The 25,992-nt window shown below is 45.7% G+C and overlaps 1 long non-coding RNA gene across 1 annotated transcript; it reads right to left on the bottom strand.

The window, feature by feature from the left end:
* Nucleotides 1–12,555: 12,555 nt before the first annotated feature.
* LOC134396497 (uncharacterized) lies at nt 12,556–21,828 on the bottom strand. Its single transcript, XR_010025272.1, has 3 exons — nt 21,796–21,828; nt 18,604–18,667; nt 12,556–12,748 (listed from the first exon to the last, which is right to left on the bottom strand). It is a non-coding gene; the product is annotated as an uncharacterized LOC134396497 (long non-coding RNA).
* Nucleotides 21,829–25,992: the final 4,164 nt, after the last annotated feature.

Raw genomic sequence — 25,992 nt, 5'->3', positions numbered from 1 at the left:
GTTCAAAGAGCTGCAGCCAGATTGTTGACCAGGGCTGGTTACAGGGAGCAGACAACTCCCCTGTTAAAACAGCTCCACTGGCTTCCAGTCTGTTTACGGGCACAATTCCAAGTGCTGGTTATGCCCTCTAAAGCTCTATATGGTTCGGGTCCAGGTTATTTGAAAGAACGTATTCTCCCTTATGAGCCTGCCCGTGCTTTGAGATCTTCTGGAGAGGCCCTTCTTTCAGTCCCACCTTCTTCACAGGCACGCTTGGTGGGAACATGGCAGAGGGCCTTCTCGGTGGCTGCTCCGGTGCTCTGGAACTCTCTTCCCGGGGAAGCTAGGCTGGCTCCCTCCTTGATGGGCTTTCGGAAGCAGGCGAAAACTTTTTTGTTCCAGCAGGCCTTTGGAGAATAATCCAGCCCTCCATCTATGTTAATGTCTTATAATTTTGTTGTGTATTTTTTAATTGTTTATGGTTTTGTTTCCCTCCCCCCATGTATATTTTAAACTTTGTAAGGCTGCCTTGAGGCCCAGCATTGGGCAAAAGGCGGGATGATAATAATAATAATAATAATAATAATAATAATGCGGAGGTGGAGGCGGCAGCAGGCGGATTGATTTTGCTTCCTGGGCCTGCCCGAGCCGCACGTGATGGTGCCAAAGAAGGGGGAAGCAGCAATGCACAGGTGCGCAGGTGAGGCAGCAGCAGCGGAGCAGGTACCACAGCAGCTTTTCCATCAACCTGAGGAAGTGAGGTGGTGGGCAGAAAAGGGGTCTAGTATTCCCAGAGTTGGTGACTATAATGGCGATCTATAATTGGTTGGTGTTGCACCGTGGCCTGTTAGTTTCTGTACAAAGCATCATCCAGCCTTCAAGGGGTTATTCTTCAATGCCGTTAAAATTATTACTTATTCTTGCAATTTAAAATAAATTTAGCAGTTTCAAGTTTTGTGCTTTTTATTTTTTTCTCTACAAAACATGTTCTTAAAAATCGAAGTTGGCAATTTGGGGTGGGGGGCTGGAGGGGTGCCTTGCCTAGGGCACAAAATAGTCCCGCACTGGCCCTGGATACAGGAGCCCTGTCCTCCTTTTCAAAGGGTCACCCTGGTTATGGTGTTCTTCTGAACAGGACTATTGTGACCGAGGGCAGAGAAAGAAATGCTGTACGGAAGCATGAAATAAATAAATGAAGTATTGGCTCCAGATGCAGGGGCGCTAACTAGCTCTCATTTCAGAAAAGGAAACATTGGGGTTTTTGTGGGAAATCCAGGGAGATGGTTGATTTCTAGGAAATCACATGAGCGTTAAGAAATGGCCATTTTTTTCTTTGGCCACTAGAGGGTAATGTTGCACCATGCCAATCATCTCCGGGATAAAGATGTTGGCTGCAGCCCTACAAATCCCATCGAACTCAATGGGGATTCGTTAGACATGGGCCAGGTCTACACCAAGCAGGATAGGACACTTTGGAAATGGTTTGATGATTGTATACAGGGTGTGTCCTGGGCCCCAACAGTTGTCACTACTGTTATAAACTGTTTTAAAGCAGTCGTGTATCCGGCCATGGTTTAGGATTGCACACTTTGCACGTGAGAAAGCAGCGTCCGCAGAACAGATCGTGAATGAGTGACAATGCGACGGTTTAAACATAAATGCTTGGCCACGCCTCCTTGATTTTGCTGGCATTATAAAACTTTGCACAACTGTGGATTTTGAGTCTTGATCACATTGAACACTAAAGGCAGCAGGGCCTTGTCTTGACGAGGGGAAAGCCCCGGAGTGGCTCCACAGTGGCGCTAGGACATTGATACGACGCAGCAGCCATTACGAAGCCGTTCCAGGGCTTTCCCCCCAAAGATCCGAAATAAAAAAGTTGGGCACCCTGGCATTTTTCCCTTGCAGCAAGGCGACGACAGCATCTGCTGTCTGTCGTCTTGCTCTGGAGTTGTGTTGGAGCATGTCTAGACAGCCGGGAGGGGGTGGGCCAGTGAGCCGAATGGCCGCTGCAGCCAGGGCAGGTGCTACTAGGGCGACCCTATGAAAAGGAGGACCGGGCTCCTGTATAACAGTTGTATTGAAAAGGGAATTTCAGCAGGTGTCATTTGTATGCTGGTGAAATCCCCTCTTCATCAGCACAGTTAAAGCTGCAGCCAGCCCTGCCCTCTTTTAAATCTGGTCACTCTAGTATAGCTCCTGCAGTTTTAACTGTGGTGATGAAGAGGGAATTTCACCAGGTTCCCTATATATACAAATGACACCTGCTGAAATTCCCTTTTTGATACAACTGTTAAAGATACAGGAGCCCTGTCATCCTTTCCATAGGGTCACCCTAGGCGCTACCATTAAGGCAAACTAGGCAGCCGCCTAGGGTGCAGACTGCCTCCTCTCCCAGGGTCGGAGTTTTTGGGGGGTGGGGGCTTGGCTTGTGCGTGCCCCCGCGTGGCCAGCCTTTTCCTGCAGCTGTAATCAGAGGCCCCGGAGAGGCGCTGCTCATTTCTGCTGTCCGTGGGGTGGGGCTGAAGAGGAGTGGGCCGAGGGACAGCTGAAGGCTCTATGGGCCGGGGAGGTGGGTGAAGAGGAGGGCGCAGAGACAGGCAGCCTCCGCGGAGGAGCAGCAGCCCCAGTGCGCCTCCTTCCCCGTTGTGGGCTGCAGCTGTTGGAGATTGAGTGGAGACTGCAAGGCCGAGACCACCACCCCAGCCAGGGCTTATTCGCAGGGCGCTGTGCCCCAAAGGAGGCTTGGGTGGGCTGCCCTTCCAGGCATGGGGGGGCGGCCCTTGGGGAGGCATTGAAGAAGTGGTGCCCACAGGCTTTCACTCAGAATAAGGGGTGAGGCCACACATCCAATAAGCTTTGGGACAGCGCTAGTGTCACCCCCTCACACACCCCACTTTGAGGAAACCTCTCTCCCCGCCCACGTTCAGAGCTCATCTTGCCTAGGGTAGGGTGACCATATGCCCAGATTTGCCTGGATCTGCCCAGGTTTTTTATGGCAAATCCGGGAGGGGAAGGGGAAATCCGGATTTTTTCCAAAGAGCAGCTCTAATGGGAATTAACAAAAGTGCTTATAACTCTGTCATTTTTTAAGATAAAGCCATGAAACTCGGCACAATGGTAGCTCTTAGGAAGGGCTTTAGTCATACCAAATTTGAAACAGATCCGTTTATCCATGGATTTTTTAGGAAGTTTTTAAAAATTGAGGTTTTAAAATTATTATTTCTAAAATTGTCATTTTTAAAGATAAAGAGATGAAACTTTGTACCATGCTAGGATTGAGGTAGAGCTTTAGCCACACCAAATTTGAAACAGATCCGTTCATCCATTGTTTTTTTAGGAATTTTTTTAAAAATGAGGTTTTAAAATTATTTTTAAAATTGTCATTTTTAAAGATAAAGAGATGAAACTTTGTTCCATGATAGGATTTAGGTAGAGCTTTAGCCATACCAAATTTGAAACAGATCCGTTCATCCATTGATTTTTTAGAATTTTTTTTTAAAATGAGGTTTTAAAATTATTATTTTTAAAACTGTCATTTTTAAAGATAAAGAGCTGAAAGTTGGCACCATGATAGCTTTTAGGTAGAGCTTTAGCCATACCAAATTTGAAACAGATCTGGGGCCAGTAGCAAACCCTGTTAACAACAACAGCAGCTTGCAATGAGTGAAGATACAGTCAGAAAAGATATTTGAAGGAAAGGGAGAATGTAACACACAGAGTATAGCAAAAGCTTCAACGTTCAGCAAAACCTACAAAAGTAGGAGTGAGTGAAGTTAATTCCAGATACATTGAATCTCTCACTTGTTCTTTATTTCAGTGATTTTAACATTAAGTTGCTATGTAGAACAGATTTGTCTTAAATGTGTGCTGTAAAATCAGATGTGTGACCAAGGCTATGCTGGGGGGCGACCATGATGTCCTCCTTTTTGGTTTCCAAAATATGGTCACCCTACTTTCAGACCTGTGAAATACTCTAAATATGTGGCTTCTGCTAGCATGCCAAGCATTTCTCAGGCTGGAAATCTGTTTAACAGTTTCAAATATCATAGTTCCCCACTTCCAGAAATAATAGGTACTCCATTTTGGGTGAGAATTAGGCCTGTGCAAGCCTCAGGGTTCAGATCATTTTATGATGGAACCGCCATTTTGTGATTGGACCGCCATTTTATGTGCCCAGCCCAAGGGACCCGGTACATTGGAAAGATCCTACAACTCCCAGGACGCACTGCCTGGGAGGGAGGAACTTACCGGGAGCCCAGGAACATGGCGCAGTTGTAACTTCACCGCTGTGATTGGCGCCGCCACTGCGATGACCAGCCACCATTCTCCTTGCAGCGCACATGTGCCCCACGCTGCTCCCAATACTCACAAGCCCCTTCAATTTGTCTGAGGCGGGGAGGGAGCGTGGGCACGTCTTCTATGTCTCCAGGAAGTGCTCAGATCAGCTACTCCAATGGCGTAGCTGATCTGAGCTCCTCCGGAAGACACAGAAGACGTGGGTATCCTCCCCCCACCCCTGGTAAATTGGGGGCCAGCCCCGGTTGCCCTGGAGATCCCCACTTTTCCAGAGGTCTCCGGGGTTTTCCTGGTCCTCTGGTCACCCTAGTTATGTGTCTAGTGCTGCATACTAGGGAAGCAACATGCACACAAATCAAAGCAAAAACTGGAACAGAGGAGGACATGTGTGGGGTGGGAGGTTTCATGTGGGGTGTGTCTAAGCGCTTCCCTCCCCAAGTGTGCCACTGATGGAAAATTGTCCGTCCCCATCGCGTTGCAGTTAAGCCTGGAGGTGGGGGTGGATGGGAAACTGCCATCGGCAGTAGTGGCCACTCTGGGCTCGGAGAAATAATTTTGCTTCCCTTGGGCCCAAGCCAAGCAGCCTCCCTCGGCCTTTAAGAAGCCCTCCATGGCAAACCCACACTAAATGCAAACTGGGGGAGAGTTCTGTTGCTTCACAATCATTTTGCTGCCCTGGTGGGTCAGTGGGCTTTTATTCAAGGCACGTTAGGAGGTGCCAATACAAGACAGGGAGTCCTGCTTGATCGTTGCCTGTTTTCCTCCTGCACAGCACAATAAAGGCCTTCATTTGTGGAAACACAGGGCAGGGCCTATTCTGTAGTGGGACCTCCTTTTCGGCATACCCGGAGAGCTCTTGCTGGGATTCAAAGGAACACACACTCCTCTGGCCAAGCAGGCGTTGATTGCGAGAGGCACTTTCTGTAGCCTTGTTGGCTCAAAGGATGGAAATGAAAAAAGGGTTCTAGCGAAATGGCTTAATCTGCATTACGTTTTCTAGGCACAACCTCAGCTGGTATTGAACAGTTTGAGCTCCAGCTGGAGGAAAGGGCGCACCTTTGAGTGTAGGGTGTAGGTCTTGTGTCAGTCCCCCCTACTCAGAGTAGTGAGGAAGGGCTAGTTGGTTGCCGAGGTGTTCCTGCCCCATTGTGAGGTCAAGCCAGCTTCCCTCAGCTTGCAAAAGGCCTTTGTGATGCGGGAGTGACATCAGGAAGAGAGTCCAGCTGGGGCCCAGAACAGTTGGCAGATATCATGGACATGAACATGGACATGGACGTGATATTGGGTGAAATGCCCTTAGAGCTGCCGGTACTTTGTGCAATTTCCTCTGTCGTTGGTTTCTTCCGGACAGCCGCCACCTTTCTGGTAAGATACAGACATTGTCATCTTGGCCCTGTGGGGAAGAAGAAAGCGCAAGGGGGCAGGAGCAGGCGGAAGAAACATCATGGCCTGCTCCTGTTGGACTCTCTCTCTCTCTCTCTCTCCTCCCTCCTCCCTCCTGAACTCTTGTTCCTTGTATGTCATGTCTTTATTAGACTGTAAGCCTGAGGGCAGGGACTGTCTTTTTTGCTAAGTGTAAGCCGCTCAGAGAGCCTTTTTTTGGCTGAGGAGCGGGGTATAAATATGATAAATAAATAAATATCTGGGACAGGGGTTGTTAACCCCTCTTCACGGCCCTGATCCGGATACATCCTGGGAGGGGAACCCACTCTTAGAGACTTAGTATGGGGCACCCCTGTGCTAGCTCATAGGCAGCCACCTCACCTAAAACATTTTGGACCAGGGCAAAGCCTCATCACTGGGCTCAGAACAAGTAGGGTGGCCATATTTGGGAAACCAAAAAGGAGGACAACATGGTCGCTCTCCCAAGGGGGCGTGCCCAGCACCAAGGGGGCGTGCCCACCCGAACATAGCCTTGGTCACATGTCTGATTTTACAGCACACATTTAAGACAAATCTGTTCTACATAACATCTTAATGTTAAAATCACTGAAATAAAGAACAAGTGAGAGATTCAATGTATCTGAAATTAACTTCACTCACTCCTACTTTTGTAGGTTTTGCTGTACTTTGAAGCTTTTGCTGTACTCTGTGTGTTACATTCTCCCCTTCCCTCAAATATCTTTTCTGACTGTATCTTCACTCATTGCAAGCTGCTGTTGTTGTTAACAGGGTTTGCTACTGGCCCCAGATCTGTTTCAAATTTGGTATGGCTAAAGCTCTACCTAAAAGCTATCATGGTGCCAACTTTCAGCTCTTTATCTTTAAAAATGACAGTTCCAAGAAGAGGCAAAGGAGGAGGAGGAGGCCCCGCATCGCCCCGTGCGGGGACGGGGTGAAGAGTTGCCGGGCCCAGCAGCTTCGCTGGGGAGTCCTTGCCGCCACCGCCCACCTCCCCGCCGGCCTCCTGTTGCCGGCGAAAGAGCCACCCGGGCCCACCTGTGTTGGAGAGCTCGGCGGAAAAAGCCGCCGCCGGCTTCTTCCGCCGAGCTCTATCACCCGGGTGGCTCTTTTGCCGGCAACAGGAGGCCGGCGGGCAGGTGGGCGGTGCCAAGGATGCAGCCGATTCTCCAGCGAAGCCGCCGGGCCCGGCAACTCTTCACCCCGTCCCCGCGCGGGGCGATGCGGGGCCTCCTCCTCGTCCTCCTCCGCCGCCTCTTCTTGGAACACTTAAGGTACTGTCTACAGCATCGATTTCAGGGCGCACTGCAGCAGCACTCCAGGCGCCCCGAAGACTGTGTGTGGATTTGCCCCGAAATGGAGGCTGCTGGAGAGGGTGAAGCTGGGTGAAATAAGGGTACCTTCCCCAGAGCCATGCAGCGGGGCCTGTAACAGCAGTGCCCCTGGAGATCTGGGCACCCTGGCCTTCACCAAGGGAGGTATGACAAAACAGAGTCCAGTGAGGACCCAAGTCCAGGCTGTCTCCTCCTCAGCCCAACGGGGAAAGAAACTTGTGAAGTTTTCTTTGCCATCACCCTTTAAGCAGGCCTGGGCCCAGATCCGCAGCCGCAAAAGGAGACTCAATGTTTTTGCTCCATGCAGAATCTACTACCCCTTGCCTAATTCACATTAGATGTCTTCATACTGCCCACCTGCTTGTAACAGCAATATTATGTTTTAAGTTTGTCAATATCATAGAAATAAATGGCTTGTATTGGAGGTTCACTTTCAGATGTGTATGTTTCATCTCCGCTCCAATGATATTTCACTAGCAAGAGTGTTCCCACATCCCTCAGTCCTTTAAATATGAATAATTTTCAAAATTAAATGGACTCAAATCTCCAGGTTTGTACAATTTATGAGGAGTTCAGCATCTAGAGCCGGTGTTCAGGTGACTGATTTAGTCTGGGGCGGCACAGCCCTTGAATGATTGGGGTTGGCTATTTCTGGGAAATGACCAACTGTGGTGAGGAAAAGACTCGCCAGATGACACATTGATTTGCCAAAACACATATTGTGAAGCAATGCTGTGCCGAAAATTTCTCCCATCCATTCTCATTCAATTTCACTTCTCATGGATTTGGTTCAGGGTTATTTTGCTTACCTGACTTGTGAGATGGCTGCCAAATTAGTATGAGTATCCCGTCAGGATGGGTACGCTGTGGCGTTACACCCCACAAGTCAATTCCAAGTGTATGTCTGCAGTGTGTAAGTCTGTGGTTTTTAGAATGTTGGCCTGAGTGGGCGGAGTTAGAATGTCTGGGGAGGGGGAGGAGTCATATATAAGGGAAGGACTGAGGGGATTGTGAGGGACTTTTCAGGGGGACTTGTTAGGTACTATTAGAGTCTGTAGTGCTCTCTGTGTTTATGGTACTTAAGTTCTGGGAAATTTGAGGGTCAATGTAGTGCGTGGTGTCTTTAGAGTGTGATGTGCACGTAGTGGATGTATATTAATCAATACTGAGAATAAAGAAAGTTCAAGAGTGATTGTGTGAGAGAAAGGAAAGCGCGAATGTGAATGAGTGACAGGATTGTATGAAAGATTTCAAAAAGGGTTTTAAATGTTGTTAGTTGAAACAAAGCTTGTGAACTTTTAAAAATAAATTTTGATTGTTTGTTTTAAAACTACCACAAAAGTCCCACGTGTCTGTTTGGCATTTATCATCTTAAGTTTACACATTTAACACCCACTCTGACAATCATTCACCTAAGCAGATATAACTCACAGCGCATTATTATATATATTAAAATCCATTCTCCATTTTAAACCCCTTTCTCCACATAGTTTGGAAGAAGGTGGGCTTTATCCCTCGCCTCAGGCGTATCAAGCGGTGGTGTTTGGCTTGAGCAGGGAGTAGCCTCAGCCTGGTCTGTTGTTCAGAGCCTATGTCGTGGCATACGCCTCCTCAGGGGCTGGGCCTGTTGGGGTGGGCATGCCTCCTGGAGGGTGGCCATGTTGTCCTCCTTTTTGGTTTCCCAAATATGGTCACCCTAGCCTAGGGTGCAAAATAGCCTGGCACCGGCTCCATACTTCTCCAGCATGAGGAGGAGGATGCTTGGCTCCCCACAAAAAGGTTAAAAACAAAACAAAAAACAAAAAAAAATGGAAGAACGCGAGGAGGCGCGGGCGCCCTGGTGCACAGGCAATGGTGCATGGGACGGCCGGTCCTCCTCACATGCAAACCCCGCGCGCACTCCTTAGGTGGGGACAACCCGAAGCCAGGGTTTTGGGGGGGGGGGCTTGTGGTGCCAGTGTGCCCTTGTCAGCACAGCCCCCTAGAGAGTGATTTTCTCTCTCTTCCTTTTGGCTTATTTCCTTTAAAAATATATATATTTTATATTCTTACACCATCCATCTGGAGGAAATATAAAGTGGGTGTCTGTATGCCGCCCTGAGATCCCAGTGATATAGGGCAGGATACATTATTATTATTATTATTATTATTATTATTTATTTATTTATATAGCGCCATCAATGTACATGGTGCTGTACAGAGTAAAACAATAAAATAGCAAGACCCTGCCGCATAGGCTTACATTCTAATAAAATCATAATAAAACGATAAGGCGGGGAAGAGAATGCACCAAACAGGCACAGGGTAGAGTAAAACTAACAGTATAAAAGTCAGAACAAAATCAAGTTTTAAAAGCTTTAGGAAAAAGAAAAGTTTTTAGCTGAGCTTTAAAAGCTGCGGTTGAACTTGTAGTTCTCAAATGTTCTGGAAGAGCGTTCCAGGCGTAAGGGGCAGCAGAAGAAAATGGACGAAGCCGAGCAAGGGAAGTAGAGACCCTTGGGCAGGCGAGAAACATGGCATCAGAGGAGCAAAGAGCACGAGCGGGGCAATAGTGTGAGATGAGAGAGGAGAGATAGGAAGGAGCTAGACAGTGAAAAGCTTTGTAGGTCAACAGGAGAAGTTTATATTGGATTCTGAAGTGAATTGGAAGCCAATGAAGAGATTTCAGAAGTGGAGTAACATGGTCAGAGCGGTGAGCCAAGAAGATGATCTTAGCAGCAGAGTGGTGAACAGGAACCAACGGACTGATGTGAGAAGGAGGAAGGCCAGTGAGAAGAAGGTTGCAGTAGTCCAACCGAGAAATAACCAATGCATGAACAAGAGTCTTGGCAGAAGAGACAGACAAAAATGATCGAATCCTGGCAATATTATACAGGAAAAAATGACAGGATTTAGCTACTGTCTCAATATGAGGAATAAAGGAGAGCGAGGAATCAAATATAAAGCCAAGACTACGAGCTTCCTTGACTGGAGTAAGTGTAACATTATTGACAGTAAGAGAGAATGAGAGATGAGGAGAAGGTTTAGGAGGAAAAACAAGCAATTCAGTCTTTGCCATATTAAGTTTCAAACGACGGTGAAGCAACCAAGCTGAGATATCTGAAAGACATGCCGAGATATGATCGTGAACATCAGGAGAAAGATCCGGAGATGAAAGATATAATTGTGTATCATCGGCATACAGGTGATATTGGAGGCCATGAGATTGAATAAGATACAAATGTTTTAATTAAACAGTAAATCATCTGTAGGGTGACAGGTTTCTCACTTGAGCCATGTAGGGTTCTGATTGACACCATAGACCCAATTTAGCAGGAAAATGATTTTAAGTCCCATGTATTAAAATGCTGTCTGCCTTCATCCGAGCGTGGGCAGGGCCTTCTCTGTCGTGATACCCACCTTCTGGAAAACTCTCCCTCGTGTGGTTTGGAAGGCAGAAAACGTAGTATCATTTAAATTGCCTCCTAAAAATGCTCCTCTTCACAACAGGCTTTCCCTGGACTGTAGTTTATCTGATTTTATATTGCACTCTTAAGCTTTTGACATTTTAAATGTTTTGTATACTTATTGTATTTTTATTATTTTAGTTGTGCTCTGCCCCGACTCTTCGTGACTTCATGGACCAGCCCACGCCAGAGCTTTCTGTCGGCCGTTGCCACTCCCAGCTCCCCCAAGGTCAAGTCTGTCACCTCCAGAATATCAGCCATCCATCTTGCCCTTGGTCGGCCCCTCTTCCTTTTGCCTTCCACTTTCCCTAGCATCAGCCTCTTCTCCAGGGTATCCTGTCTTCTCCTTGTGTGGCCAAAGTACTTCAGTTTTGCCTTTAATACCATTCCCTCAAGTGAGCAGTCTGGCTTTATTTCCTGGAGTATGGACTGGTTTGATCTTCTTGCAGTCCAAGGCACTCTCAGAATTTTCCTCCAACACCACAGTTCAAAAGCATCGATCTTCCTTCGCTCAGCTTTCCTTATGGTCCAGCTCTCGCAGCCATAGGTTACTACGGGGAATACCATTGCTTTAACTATGCGGACCTTTGTTGTCAGTGTGGTGTCTCTGCTCTTAATTATTTTATCCAGATTTGTCATTGCTCTCCTCCCAAGAAGTAAACGTCTTCTGATTTCCTGGCTGCAGTCAGCGTCTGCAGTAATCTTTGCGCCCAGAAATATAGATAGATAGATAGATAGATAGATAGATAGATAGATAGATAGAAAGAAAGACGCCCTACCATTGTGTTTCTCAGAAAACTCCTGCTTTCGATGGGAGGCAAATTACGAGGCTTGCTAAATAATCCACAAAACTTTTATTAAGTAACAAACGTCTCTTTTACCTGAAGAGACTCTAACCTCTTGGAAACGTCCCCCTAGGCAAAACTATGCAAACTAAGCAAGATAATTTTCCACTGAAGAAGAATAGGAAGCCACTTCCCAAACACCGGTAACTTCAGAGTGCCTGGGGCGGAGGCAGGTTCTGGCATAATCAAACTGACTTTCTCACGCCTTCCTTCCGCCCCATGCATTTGAGTTTCTGGCGGACCCTAGCATCAGCTAACTTGTCGGAAGAAGGCTCACTTCCCACCGAGTGTGTAGGATTTGGCCTTGAGGAGATAAGCTCTGGAGAGGGCTGACTCCCAGCTGGGGAATCGCCCGTGAGAGCTTCCTTCCCCACTGGTCCAGGCTGGCTGGTGTCTGCCGCTGCGTCTTCTAGTTCTGAATCTGATTCTGATTGATTTCCTGAAACATCTTCTCCCAAAACAAGGGCAATAGGGTTAATTACACCTCCCTGGATTTTCCTCCCTAACATCTTGTAATCAAAGACAGGCTGCCACCCCAAATATGGGAGATTCATTCATAGCTTTTATGGTTCATAGTCCTTGACACACACCACACACACCACACACACAATGAATTTGTCTATTCCTTTCTGGGAACCGAAGAATTCCCCTCCTGGATCGGATCACTCGGTCTGGATAAAGAACTGAAACGGACTTACAGAAAGAGCATCCTGTGGAGGCAGAAATGCAGTAGAAGCAAACTTTTTGGACTCTGCAAATAAGCCCTAATGGACGCCTTGGTAGCTTTCCCTGCCTTCGGGCATTTCTGCTACAGAGTTTTAGGATAGCTGTTAAAAGGAACACAGGGAACCTGTCTCGAGGCTTTTCTAAATGAGGCTGCTGAACCACTGCGTCTACTTTCCGTTTAACCGCAGAACTGAAATCTGAGCTTTCCACAAGGAGAGTTTCCTTTCCTGCTTTTCTACTACATAACCACTAGGTGGCCCTGTGGTATAGTGGAATAAAGTGAATACACACATGCTTTCTTTTGCTTTCAGAAATAATACCACATTTTCCCTATTCTAAAAATAAATACATGCCCAAAGTCCTGTTTGAAAACAGAAGGAAACTGGGCAGTCACGGCATTGTCCAAAGAGCCCGTATAAACAACCATCAGTAGGGAATGTTGAGCTAACATTAAACCCCTCGTATCATTGGTCCATCCAGCTCAGTATGGACCATAAAAAAGAAATCACATCTTTCGGTGGTCAGTGCAGTTTGTTGCATAAAGCAGTTTATTGCATAGCGAATCAAAGCAGTTACATCAATTCAGCGGCTGCTGTTTTTGCTGCACTATTGACTGGCTTATGAGGCATTCAGAAGGACTCAGTTATCGTGCTGTTGTGCAGCTCCATCACTCCATCCACGTAGCTCTCCTGTGCATTGTCGGACGCTCAGGAGTACTCTAAAAAGACAGATTTACAGTTTGTCAAGCCTAGGTGTAGATGAGGTGGTTGTGAAAGCTGTGAGGGAACAGCCTTCCACACAGAACCCCTGCTATATAAGCAGCTGGGCCTGCCCTATCATTAGGCAGAGTGAGATGGCTGCCTCAGGTTAGGGTGACCATATCATAGAACCAAAGAATGATAAAATAGTAGAGTTGGAAGGGGTCTATAAGGCCATCCAGTCCAACCCCCTGCTCAATGCAGGAATCCACCCTAAAGCATCCCTGACAGATGGTTGTCCAGCTGCCTCTTGAAGGCCTCGAGTGTGGGAGAGCCCACAACCTCCCTAGGTAACGGGTACCATTGTCATACTGCTCTAACAGTCAGGAAGTTTTTCCTGATGTCCAGCTAGAATCTGGCTTCCTGTAACTTGAGCCCGTTCTTCTGTGTCTTGCACTCTGGGAGGATCGAGAAGAGATCCTGGCCGTGCTCTGTGTGATAACCTTTTAAGTATTTGAAGAGTGCTGTCATGTCTCCCCTCTCTTCTCCAGGCTAAACATGGCCAGTTCTTTCAGTCTCTCTTCATAGGGTTTTGTTTCCAGACCCCTGATCATCCTGGTTGCCCTCCTCTGAACACGCTCCAGCATTTGCCATTTTTGCAGCCATATCACACTGTTGGCTCATATCCAGCTTGTGATCTACAGCAAGGAGGACCGGGCTCCTGTACCTTTAACAGTTGCATAGAAAAGGGAATTTCAGCAGGTGTCATGTGTAGATATGGGGAACCTGGTGAAATTTCCTCTTCATCACAACAGTTAAAGCTGCAGGTGCCCTGCCCTCTTTTAAATCTGGTCACTCTAGGATAGCTCCTGCAGCTTTAACTGTTGTGATGAAGAGGGAATTTCACCAGGTTCTCCATATGTACAAATGACACCTGCTGAAATTCCCTTTTCTATGCAACTGTTAAAGATACAGGACCCTTTCCACCTTTTCCATATGGTCACTCTACCTCTGGTGGCAGATAGGGTGGGGGGTGTTGGTGGACAAAGGTGTGTGTGTGTGTGTGTGTGTGTGTGTGTGTGTGTGTGTATGTGTATGTATCACAGCCTGTCCTGTGTCTGTAAGAAATTCTTCTTCCCTCAAGTGCAGTAGATGGAACCAACACTGAAGTAAGGCACATTTTTGAGGAAGAGACATATATGGTTTGAAATTCAAGGAAGGACTGTTCCAGTGAGGGGATGGGGCAGTCCTGTCTAGAACTAGAGCAGGGGTTATAGGGATAGAGATATAATAAGCTTGCGTGGAGGATGCTCCTAAGAGTAGTTCAGTTTTCTTAGTTTTATCTTGAGCGTGCTATTAAGCTTGTTGGATCTCTTTGTATAACCAGCTGAATGGATTGCTTAGTGTGGATATGCCATTGATATTGATTTTATTGGTACTGGATATGGTTTAATTGGCTTAGGAGGGCATAGAATTTTTCGGATTTCTGGATTCGAGCTCAGAGATGGTGCTCGGAGCTCGGAGCCAAGAGCCCAAGCTCACCTCCCCCTTGCAGCCGTTGCAGAGAGAACTGCACCGGCTGCCTCTCCACAAGTCGCAACAGAAAGCGAGGCAAGAGGTAAGTTGACTGCCTTGCAGAGGGAAAGAAGAACAGAAAGGCAGGTGGACAGGAGGAGGGGAGGGGAAGGGACCTCTAGGAGAAGACAATTCTGGCCAGTCAGTGTGGAAATGGAGGAAAGGGGACTTGCTCTGAGCACCTCTGATAGTGACTCTCCTTACCATCCCAGAGATGCTATGCAGCACCTCACTTGCCTAAGCTTTCAGGGCCTAGAGGGAGAGTGTTGGGCTTCAGAGTGGCTACAGATAAACACAATGTGGAGAAGCCAGGAAAAGCCCAAGGCCATCATTATAAAGGGCTCAAGTTAAAGGAAGCCAGATTCCAGCTGGACATCAGGAAAAACTTCCTGACTGTTAGAGCAGTACGACAATGGAACCAGTGACCTAGGGAGGTGGTGGGCTCTCCCACACTAGAGGCCTTCAAGAGGCAGCTGGACAACCGTCTGTCAGGGATGCTTTAGGGTGGATTCCTGCATTGAGCAGGGGGTTGGACTGGATGGCCTTGTAGGCCCCTTCCAACTCTGCTATTCGATGATTCTATGATCATATCTGTTCATGCGAGCCCTCAGGAGTGAGAAAAGGTTAGTCCAGAGTGCTACAGCCAGACAGTTGACCAGGCTGGTTACAGGAAGCACATGACTCCCTTGTTACAACAGCTTCTTTGTAAACTGCCCAGAGAGCTTCGGCTATGGGCGGTATATAAATGTAATAAATCATCAATCATCATCAGCTACCAGTCAGGTTCCGAGCGGAATTCAAAGTTTATTTTATTTATTTATTTATTGCATTTAAGGATGTTTTAAGGATGTTTTAATCTTGTATGGTATGTTTTAATCAGTTTTTAATGTGTTTTATATTCACTGTTGTTCCCCGCCTCGATCCAAGAGGAGAGGCGGGTAAAAAGTAAATTAATAATAATAATAATAATAATAATAATAATAATAATAATAATAAAAAATAATAATAATATATACCACCCCATAGCGGAAGCTCTCTGGGCGCTTTACAAAAGTCAAAAATAGTAAACATTAAAAACTAATGTACAAAGTTTAAAAACATAAAAAGCATCTAACATAGAATCATAGAATAGCAGAGTTGGAAGGGGCCTACAAGGCCATCGAGTCCAACCCCCTGCTCAATGCAGGAATCCACCCTGAAGCATCCCTGACAGATGGTTGTCCAGCTGCCTCTTGAAGGCCTCTAGTGTGGGAGAGCCCACAGCCTCCCTAGGTAACTGGTTCCATTGTCGTACTGCTCTAACAGTCAGGAAGTTTTTTCTGATGTCCAGCCGGAATCTGGCTTCCTGTAACTTGAGCCCGTTATTCCGTGTCCTGCACTGTGGGAGGATCGAGAAGAGATCCTGGCCCTCCTCTGTGGGACAACCTTTCAAGTCTTGAAGAGTGCTCTCATGTCTCCCCTCAATCTTCTCGTCTCCAAGCTAAACATGCCCAGTTCTTTCAGTCTCTCCTCATAGGGCTTTGTTTGATCGTTCCAACTTTTGTGAACCACCCAGAAAGCTCTGGCTATTGGGTGGTATAGGAATGCAATAAATAAATAAATATTATTATTTATTTATTTATTTATTTATTTATTTATTTATTTATATAGTACCATCAATGTACATGGTGCTGTACAGAGTAAAACAGTAAATAGCAAGGCCCTGCCGCATAGGCTTACATTCTAAAAAAATCATAATAAAACAATAAGGAGGGGAAGAGAATGCAAACAGGTACAGGGTAGGGTAAAACTAACAGTAGAAAGTCAGAACAAAATCAAGTTTTAAAAGCTTTAGGAAAAAGAAAAGTTCTTAGCTGAGCTTTAAAAGCTGCGATTGAACTTGTAGTTCTCAAATGTTCTGGAAGAGCGTTCCAGGCATAAGGGGCAGCAGAAGAAAATGGACGAAGCCGAGCAAGGGAAGTAGAGGCCCTTGGGCAGGCGAGAAACATGGCATCAGAGGAGCGAAGAGCACGAGCGGGGCAATAGTGTGAGATGAGAGAGGAGAGATAGGAAGGAGCTAGACCGTGAAAAGTTTTGTAGGTCAACAGGAGAAGTTTATATTGGATTCTGAAGTGAACTGGAAGCCAATGAAGAGATTTCAGAAGTGGAGTAACATGGTCAGAGCGGCGAGCCCTGCTGTGTAACACCAAGTGTCCATCTAGTCCAGCACTCTGTTCACACAGTGGCCAACCAGCTGTCAACCTGGGACCCATAGTCAAGACACTTTTGTAATTGCACCTGCCTGCCATGTTTACCAGAAACTGGTGTACGTAGCACAAAACGGGGTTGTTCCCAGTGCTACAAGTCAAAAGGCATCATGCAGCTATTCTGTCTTCCCCTCTTTTTTCTTCTCCCCTGATAAAAAGAAAAAAAACGGAAGACGTGGCAGGAAAACACAGGAAGGTTGTGAATTGAAGACAATGTTGTCTAGACCCCCAGTAAAATTATGTGAATGAGGCAGGGTGAGGGTGCACTAGAAGCCTCATCTTGATGTATCAGCGGTGGGCTCCACAGCACAAACATTTGTGTCTTATGCACACACATTTTTATAACTGCCTTAAAGACTAGAAACTTAACTAAAGGAAACAAAAGAAAGCAGTGCTGTAGATGAAGCTGGAATTGGCCCTCAATACCAAATGTGTGCTTTTCATTTCTTTTTCTTTTTTTGGTCATTATGATTGTTGTTGTTTCTTGTGTGTGATTTGTATCTAGAGATGTGAAGATCTGGGGGAAAAAACCCAGAAAAAAAAACAAAAGGGGGGCATTGTTGTTCTTTTTTTAAAAAAAAAAAAGCCTTCCCCCTCCCCCCGAAATATTTATTTATTTATTACATTTCTATACCGCCCACTAGCCTCTGGGTGGTTCACAAAAATTAAAAACATTCAAAGTATAAAACAACAGTATAAAACCATAATATAAAATACAATATAAAAGCTCAACCAGATAAAAACAGCAGCAATGCAAAATAAATTACAAATTTAAAACACCAAGTTAAAATGTATTTATTGTGATATTGGGAAAATATTGGGAAAATTGAAAAAAAAATGAAGAAAAAACGGATTACGGGATGTTTTATTTTAGCATGATGAATAAAATGTTTAAGACAAGGTGTTCAGATATTTACTTCTCAACATTATTTCTAAAAACTATGTACAGGATCAGATTATTAAAATTTCCATGCACCAAGGACAAGCAAGTCCTAGGTTGCAAACTGAGACTACAACTCTCCAATGAAAGAGGAAGATGCATTTCTGCCTCTAGGGGGCAGCACTGCCACTGAAGCAGACACTGAAACTTATAATGACGGCTATAGCTCAATTAATTTCATGCATATTAATTGAGTCTTGATCCCCTTTTTTGCTCAGTTCTTTCTATGGGAATGGGGGCTTTATGTCTGCTTGACACTGTGGCGGACTAGCAGAGACATAATTTTTCTTTGTTACTAATGTATTTGTTATTATGTTATTATGATTTTTATGATTTGTCATTATGATTTTATTAGAATGTAAGCCTATGCGGCAGGGTTTTGCTGTTTTATTGCTTTACTCTGTACAGCACCGTGTACATTGATGGTGCTACATAAATTAATAATAATAATAATAATAATAATAATAATAATAATAATGTTGATGGTTTCGTCTGTTGTTTTTAAATTGATTTTTTGCCTGCTCCTCATAAACTGGCAAAACCAAAGAGGTTCCTTACGGTTCAGGTCTTCCTAACAGTTCAGGAGCTTGTAGCTCCATTTGTTACCAAAAAGGTAAAATTAAAATAAAAAAAAAGTAAATACAGTTTGTAATAATTGTTTGAATACACTATACTTGTCATATACCAAATGTCATAATTTTATGCCAATTATGGACGTAATTACATTTTATGTTTCTAAAGTAACAAAGAGACTTTCAATCTGTAAAAAGTGCTAATATTGCATTATTTCAATTTTCCTGAAAATTTCCATTTTTTTCTGAAAACCCCTGGGGGAAAAAATGTGTTTTTTTCCCCCATGGCTTCAAAATTTCGGGAAATTTTACATCTCTATTTGTATCACTGAATTAAGAGAATTTTAAAACAAAAAAACACGCCAAATTCCATCCTTTTGTGTGTGTGAGCAGTTGTGGAATACACACAGCCCAAGCCACCAGGGGGTGGGGGTGGAAATCCCCAGAAATTTAGGGCATCCATCTCTTTGCAGAACACAACAGCTCAACCGTCCTCTCCATCGTCCACAAAGAGTTTTAACTTAGCAGCTCTGGGTACTCACATGAAAGGAAAGAAAAAGAAAAAGCGTGGATGGTTACTGGCTCCATTTTCTCAGATTTCTGTTCCTGGAGAGAACAAATTAAGTTAGTTAATGAGAAGGAAGAGCCATGTCTATGTTTCCAGCTGATTTCCTTCCCACCCCATGGCTGATCCAAGGCCTAGAGACCCAAAAGAGGTAAGAAAGGTAGAGACATGTTTTAATTCATGTGGCCAAAAAAACCCCACACCTCAAATTTCCATGTGACATTGCACCAGGAACTTGCCCCCCTCCCTAGCCTAGGGGACACGCAGAAGGTCTCAGCCTTAAACCCTAGTGGGCTATTGCCAGTCAGTGTTGGGAACACTTGGGGGATGTCTATACGGCTTCTTTACCCCGACCTAAATGCGCAGATTCACGTTTCAGGACACATGACGCAGCTGCCCATTCACTACAGTGCCAGGTTTTAAACTCGATAATGTGCAGATTCGTAGTTGCGATTCACTGCAACTTTTGGATCAACCTTCGAGTTTGCACCGCATTATAGTTATGTCTCCTTGGGGGAGTTAAATCGCATTTTGAAATGTGGGTGTAACTTTGAGGGCAGGACGAAATGATTGGCTGATTTCCCGCCTTCCCACCTATCACATCCTCCTCTGGCTGCCGCGTTCCTTCCCACCATTTTCATGTTGAATTATATGAATCTGTGAAGGTTCGCAGATGGAGCTTTTAAAATTAAAACGAAGAGGAGGGAACGGACAGCGAGAGAGGGGAGACACGTTCAGTCCACCGCTCTCATCCTCCTCTGCTGCCTCGTTCCTTTCCCCAGTCGGTTTTCCTCTTACATGGATCTGCAGAGTTCCGCAGATAAAGCTTTAGCGTTTCATATTCTCGTATGTGTACATTAATAACTGCACTACCAAAAAAAAAAAAAAAAAAAATACAGGAGATAAATCGCTGCTGCTGCTGCAGTGTGACACTCTTTGCCTAGATTCGAATCAACGAATTCGAATACATGGCTTGGGACCACAATACCTGATGGAACGCCTCTCCCGACATGAACCTACCCATACAACGCATTCAACATCTAAGGTCCTCCTCTGAGTGCCTACTCCGAGGGAAGCTCGGAGGATGGCAACAAGGGAGAGGGCCTTTTCGGTGGTGGCCCCCCGACTGTGGAATGATCTCCCCAATGAGGCTCGCCTGGCACCAACACTGTTATCTTTCAGGCACCAGGTCAAGACTTTTCTCTTCCCCCGGGCATTTAAAGGCATTTAACAACACTAAGTTGGTTTTCTAACGGCCCCCAGAGCTGTTGTTTAAATGGATACTGCTGTTTTTGATGGTTTTAAATTTTGTATATTTTTAATGCTTACTGTTTTTAACTTTTGTAAACCGCCTAGAGAGCTTTGGCTATGGGGCGGTATATAAATGAAATAAATAAATAAATGAAAATTCAGGTTTATGTTAAAAAAGGAGCTATCCTGTTGTCGTACAGATGGGGGCTTGGCTAAAGACACAGAGGTCTTTATGAACTGACACAGAGCTTTTCCACACGAGGCACTTATTGTGCGCCTGTCACTCCCTAATCACAGTTGTTTACATTATTATTATTTTTAGTTATTAAAGCATTTCCATCCTGCTATAGATCACTGAGATCTCAGGGCAGCATACAGGTAAAAAATATATGCTTAATACCAAAAGATTTGTCTCTAAAATTGATTCACATCTTATTGAAATATTGGATAAATGCCAAGTTCTACATCTAGGAAATAGAAACCAAAGTCACAGTTACAAGATGGGGGATACTTGGCTCAGCAAGTCAGGAAGTTTTTCCTGATGTCCAGCTGGAAACTGGCTTCCTTTAACTTGATCCCGTTATTCCGTGTCCTGCACTCTGGGAGGTTCAAGAAGAGATCCTGGCCCTCCTCTGTGTGACAACCTTTTAAGTATTTGAAGAGTGTGATCATGTCTCCCCTCAGTCTTCTCTTCTCCAGGCTAAACATGCCCAGTTCTTTCCGTCTCTCTTCATAGGGCTTTGTTTCCAGACCCCTGATCAGACCTCCAGAATGTGCTTGGAAAGAATCCTGTCTAAAACGCTGGAGAGCCACTGTCAGTAAGTGTAGACCAAGGGTGGGCAAAAAGTAGAACTCGATCTACTGGTAAATCTCTGGATGCTTTGCACTCTACAAGGCCATCGGTTTGGGCTCGATGGCCTTGTAGGCCCCTTCCAACTCTGCTATTCTATGAGTCTATGATTCTAGAGCAGCAAAGATTTCAGACTTTTGTTTAACAAAAGCAACAACAGGAGGAGCACACACTTGTAGCTTCATCCCACGTACCTGTTTCCCTCGAATTATCCCCTACAGCGCTAAGCTGTCGGCGTTGTTGCTACTGGGCGGCTAGATCCTTTGCATACCAGGAAATGGGTTTAAGGGGGAAATGTTAAAAAAAATCATAAAAAATCAACAGATGACCCAATTCGATTCAAATTTGGTATGCTTAAAGCTCTCCTTAATATCTATTACTGTGCCAATTTTGATGTCTATCTTTAAAGTTTATGCAGAGGTAAGCATTTGTTTAATTTTTCTTTAAACATGTCAAATCCTGCTCCTGCACCCCAGTGGCCACTCGGGAAGCAACAAATGATTCACTTGAAAACTACTAGCAAAATACCTCGATTCTTAGCACAATTAAAGCAGGACTCATGGCAGTACTTCACAGCCAAAGCAGATTATAAGCTGGGAAACTTCGGAGTCCTTTGCACACAATTCGCAGTGATTGCACAGTTTAACGCTGGTGTGATAAAGCTCATACACACACACTTCCCTTACTCTGTACAGCACCATGTAGATTGATGGTGCTATATAAATAAATAAATAAATAAATAAATAAATAATAATACCCTAAATTATACTCCTGAAATGAAGAAAGATTCCTGAGTTCAGAATTCTGGAGCTCCAAGGATATGTCTCTTTCACCTGATTCAGATGGTAGATCTTAGATCCCGCAAGACTGAAGGTCTCGCTGCCTGCCCCTGGGGTAGACACTGAGCCAGGGATCCACCGCGGGTCTGGCTTCATATAATGCAGCTTCCCTCTGATCCACCACTGCCCAGAAGATGAGAGATCATGGGCTCTTGGGCCATGTAGAAATGTAATAAATAAATTAACTGCCTACCTTTACTCACATTTCCACAGCCAGTTCTCCGCTTACCTTAATCGGAGGACTCCAGTACTGCAAGCTTCCTCAAAATGCAGCTTTGCAAGTGGATGCTAGTGTGTAAGGCTCTTAGTAAGAGAAGTCTCTGCTGGGAAACGCCCCATTCTCCTCCTCCAAGAGAGAGAGAAGGGTGGGGTTGGGACTTTAAAGGAGGCAGATCATAGAATCATAGAATATATTATATTAGGCTGCTCTTAAAAAAACATTAATGACGTTTACCAGTTGCTAAGATCATCTTCCCCAGTGCTCGAGTGGGTGGTTGCAGGACAAGTCCAGGCACGCTTTTATGAAATGGATCTTCTAAATCCTTTTCAGTTGGGCTTCAGGCCTGGTTTTGGAACATGAACCGCCTTGGTCGTTGACCTCTGCTGAGAGAGGGACCAGGGGAGAGGGACCCGTTTGGTTCTCTTGGACCTCTCAGCATCTTTTGATTCCATTGAGTATCCTTCTGGCTAGGTTGTCTGGGTTGGGAGTTGGAGGCACTGCATTACAATGGTTCTGCTCCTACTTGGATGGAGGTGGTGCTGAGGAATTATCGCTCTGTACCTTTGCAACTGTGCTATGGGGTTCCACAGGGCTCAATTTTATCCCTTACGCTGTTCAATATCTACATGAAACCGCTGGGGGAGGCTATCCGGAGGTGTGGACTGAGGTGTCATCAATACATGAATGACACCCTGCTCTATCTCTACTTTCATCAGATCCAGGTGAGGCAGTGGCTGTTCTGAATCATAGAATCATAGAATAGCAGAGTTGGAAGGGGCCTACAAGGCCATCAAGTCCAACCCCCCGCTCAATGCAGGAATCCACCTTAATGCATCCCTGACAGGTGGTTGTCCAGCTGCCTCTTGAAGGCCTCCAGTGTGGGTGGACAATAAACTGAGATTCAATCCAAATAAGATGGAGGTGCTCTTAGTGGGTGATTCTTTGGCCAAGATGAGCCATATATAATCTGTTCTGGGGAGGGAGGTTACACTTCCTCTAAAGGATCAGGTTCGTAGTTTGGGGGTACTCATGGACCCAGAACTGTCACTTGAGGACTTAGTGACACAGAGCACCTTCTATCAGTTTAGGCTGATATACCAACTACTCCTTTATCTGGACGGAGGGAGCCTAGCTACAGTGAGCCCTGCTCTGAAAAACCTCTCGTCTGGATTACCGCAAAGCGATAGATATGGGACTGCCTTTGAAAATGTTCTGGAAACTTCAGCTGGTCCAAAATAGGGCAGCGAGATGGTTAACGGGGGCTGGCCAGTGTGAAGAGGGCCAGGATCTCTTCTCGATCCTCCCAGAGTGCAGGACACGGAATAACGGGCTCAAGTTAAAGGAAGCCAGATTCCGGCTGGACATCAGGAAAAACTTCCTGACTGTTAGAGAAGTACGACAATGGAACCAGTTACCTAGGGAGGTGGTGGGCTCTCCCACACTAGAGGCCTTCAAGAGGCAGCTGGACAAGCATCTGTCGGGGATGCTTTAGGGGGGATTCCTGCATTGAGCAGGGGGTTGGACTCGATGGCCTTATAGGCCCCTTCCAACTCTGCTATTCTATGATTCTATGATTCTATGCCAGTACTTTTCCATCTGCACTGGCTGCTAGTCAATTTCTGGGCTTCTGTGCCCATTGGCTGGTGCAAAAGGTTTTACTGTGGCCGCAGCTTAGGATTCTGGGTAAAATCTAGAACACAATAAAATGAATAAGACTTAAATTAGTCATGACTAACTTAAGTCCTATTCATTTCAATGGGTCTACTCTACATAGGACTGACATTAGATTTTACCCTCTGACTCAGTGGCCTGGTTCAGACAACACGCTAAACCACGCTGCTTAACCACACCATTTTGTGATTAAGCAGCGTGGTTTAGTGTGTTGTCTGAACGGGGCCATTGTCATGATGCGCGCCAACCTGCCAAAAGATATAAACTGTAAGTTAGCAAAATAGCCGGTAAAGGCAAACAGGATTTGGTTTCGATGCCGCAGTTCTGTGTTTCTTGTTTAGAAATAGTTTCCCTTTTTTTGTCTTGCCTTGTGTTGATGAACTGCTAGCCGCCTTGAGGGTTGCTTGTGACTGAAAGCTGGGAGGGGAAAGTAAATAAAGAAACGAGCGGTTAGGAAACACTCCCAGGCGTCTCATGGGAGGATCCCTCAGTGCGATACGGCCTTTTCTGGGAAATCAGGTGAGAACGAAGAAGTGGCTTTTCCCCTCATTTGGACACTAGATGGCACTGTTGTCCCACTTTTATGGAGGAACAGACTAAAAGGAGAACTAGAACTAGGGCTGGCGTGGGCTGGTCCATGAAGTCATGAAGAACTGACTTCAACAAGAAGAACTGTCATAAATAAAGGAAAGGAGGTGGGGGAGAGGGAGGGAGAGAGAGAGAGAGGCAAAGAGGGGCCCGGTTCAGAAGACACCTTAAACCACCTATTTTTGATGGTTTCTTGATGGTTTGATGATCTCTTCTTGATCCTCCCAGAGTGCAGGACACGGAAGAGCGGGCTCAAGTTAAAGGAAGCCAGATTCCGGCTGGACATCAGGAAAAACTTCCTGACTGTTAGAAAAGTACGGCAATGGAACCAGTTACCTAGGGAGGTTGTGGGCTCTCCCACACTAGAGGCCTTCAAGAGGCAGCTGGACGACCATCTGTCAGGGATGCTTTAGGGTGGATTCCTGCATTGAGCAGGGGGCTGGACTGGATGGCCTTATAGGCCCCTTTCAATTCTGCTATTCTATGATTCTATGATTCTAAAGAGGGAACACTGCTAATCTCTCCCCAAATTTATCATCCTAGTATCATTTCTCTTGAAAAGAAATTGGTAAGCTGATTTCTGCTACACCCACCTCCCATCCGCTTGGCTCACCAAAACCCCTCTAGCAGAGCTGAAAGTAAACTGTAGTCGCCAAAGGCATTCCTGCTGGATGTAAGATATTGTTATGTTCCTGTTGCATAAATTATGCTAATCCGAGTGTGCTCAAATCCAATATTGAGACACTCGCGAAAGATCACAGGCAAGGCGTTGGGCACCAAACGTTCATTCTCGAGAATAGGGTGATGAGCTGGCGCTCACGCTGCAAAGGCAGGGTCACACTGTGCTGAGGCAGGACAATTGCTTATATACTTCTATACAGTGGTTAGAAGGGGATTTGCAGTTGTCAGCCTTGTTTTTGTTGGCTGGAGTAAATTCTTCCCAGAGGACCCGAGTGTGTGGGGCGGATTGTACGGGAGAAGGTGATCCCTCAAGTAGCCTGGACCCAAACCATGTAGGGCTTTAAAGATGATAACCAACACTTTATACTTCATCCAGAAACTAATTGGCAGCCAGTGAAGAGATTTTAAAACTGGTGTAATGTGGTCCCCCCTAGGGGTACCGGTGACCAGCCTGGCTGCCATATTTTGAACTCGCTGAAGTTTCCGAACTAGGCACAAAGGTAGCCCTATGTAGAGCGCATTGCAGAAGTCGAGCCTCGAAGTTACCAGCACGTGCACTACCGTCTTTAGGTCTTCCAACTCTAGGAGGGGGCGCAGCTGGCGTATTTGTGGCCCTGCAAATTTTTGGACTACAACTCCCATCAGCCCTAGCCAGCATAGCCAATGGGAGTTGGGATACTGGGAGTTGTCAGAGAAAGCTTCTGGAGGGCCATGTTACCCACCCCTGGTTTAGGAGCACCAAAGCTATATTCTTTTTCGAAAGTTTCCTGTTTTTCTGGCTAAACGGATACTCTTCTGTTTCCTGTTATTATAGCTGAGCTGTGTGTTTTCTGCTGATGTTCTTTCCCAGAGGCACAGCCTTGGGTTATTTTAGTTTGAAACAGTGGATGGCCTTTGCAAACAGCCACAGGGAAGGCAGCCTTCAGAAAGGAGGCACCTGATTTACTAGGGTGACCATATGGAAAGGAGGACCGGGCTCCTGTATCTTTTACAGTTGTATTGAAAAGGGAATTTCAGCAGGTGTCGTTTGTATGCATGTTGCACCTGGTGAAATTTCCTCTTCATCACAACAGTTAAAGCTTTAGGGTGGATTCCTGCACTGAGCAGGGGGTTGGACTGGATGGCCTTGTAGGCCCCTTCCAACTCTGCTATTCTATGATTCTATGAAGTTCTAAAAGCTGTAGAGAGAAAAAACTTGCTCTCTTCCCAGTTTCAGCCCTGCTGTGTCAGCCGTCCTGATACTGGCTGGGATCACCTTCTACCTCA

This window comes from Elgaria multicarinata, chromosome 3 (assembly GCF_023053635.1).
Source record: "Elgaria multicarinata webbii isolate HBS135686 ecotype San Diego chromosome 3, rElgMul1.1.pri, whole genome shotgun sequence".
In the NCBI taxonomy this organism is placed as follows: Eukaryota; Metazoa; Chordata; class Lepidosauria; order Squamata; family Anguidae; genus Elgaria; species Elgaria multicarinata.
Note: the sequence above shows the minus strand (reverse complement) of the source record. Positions and strands in the feature narration are given on the sequence as shown.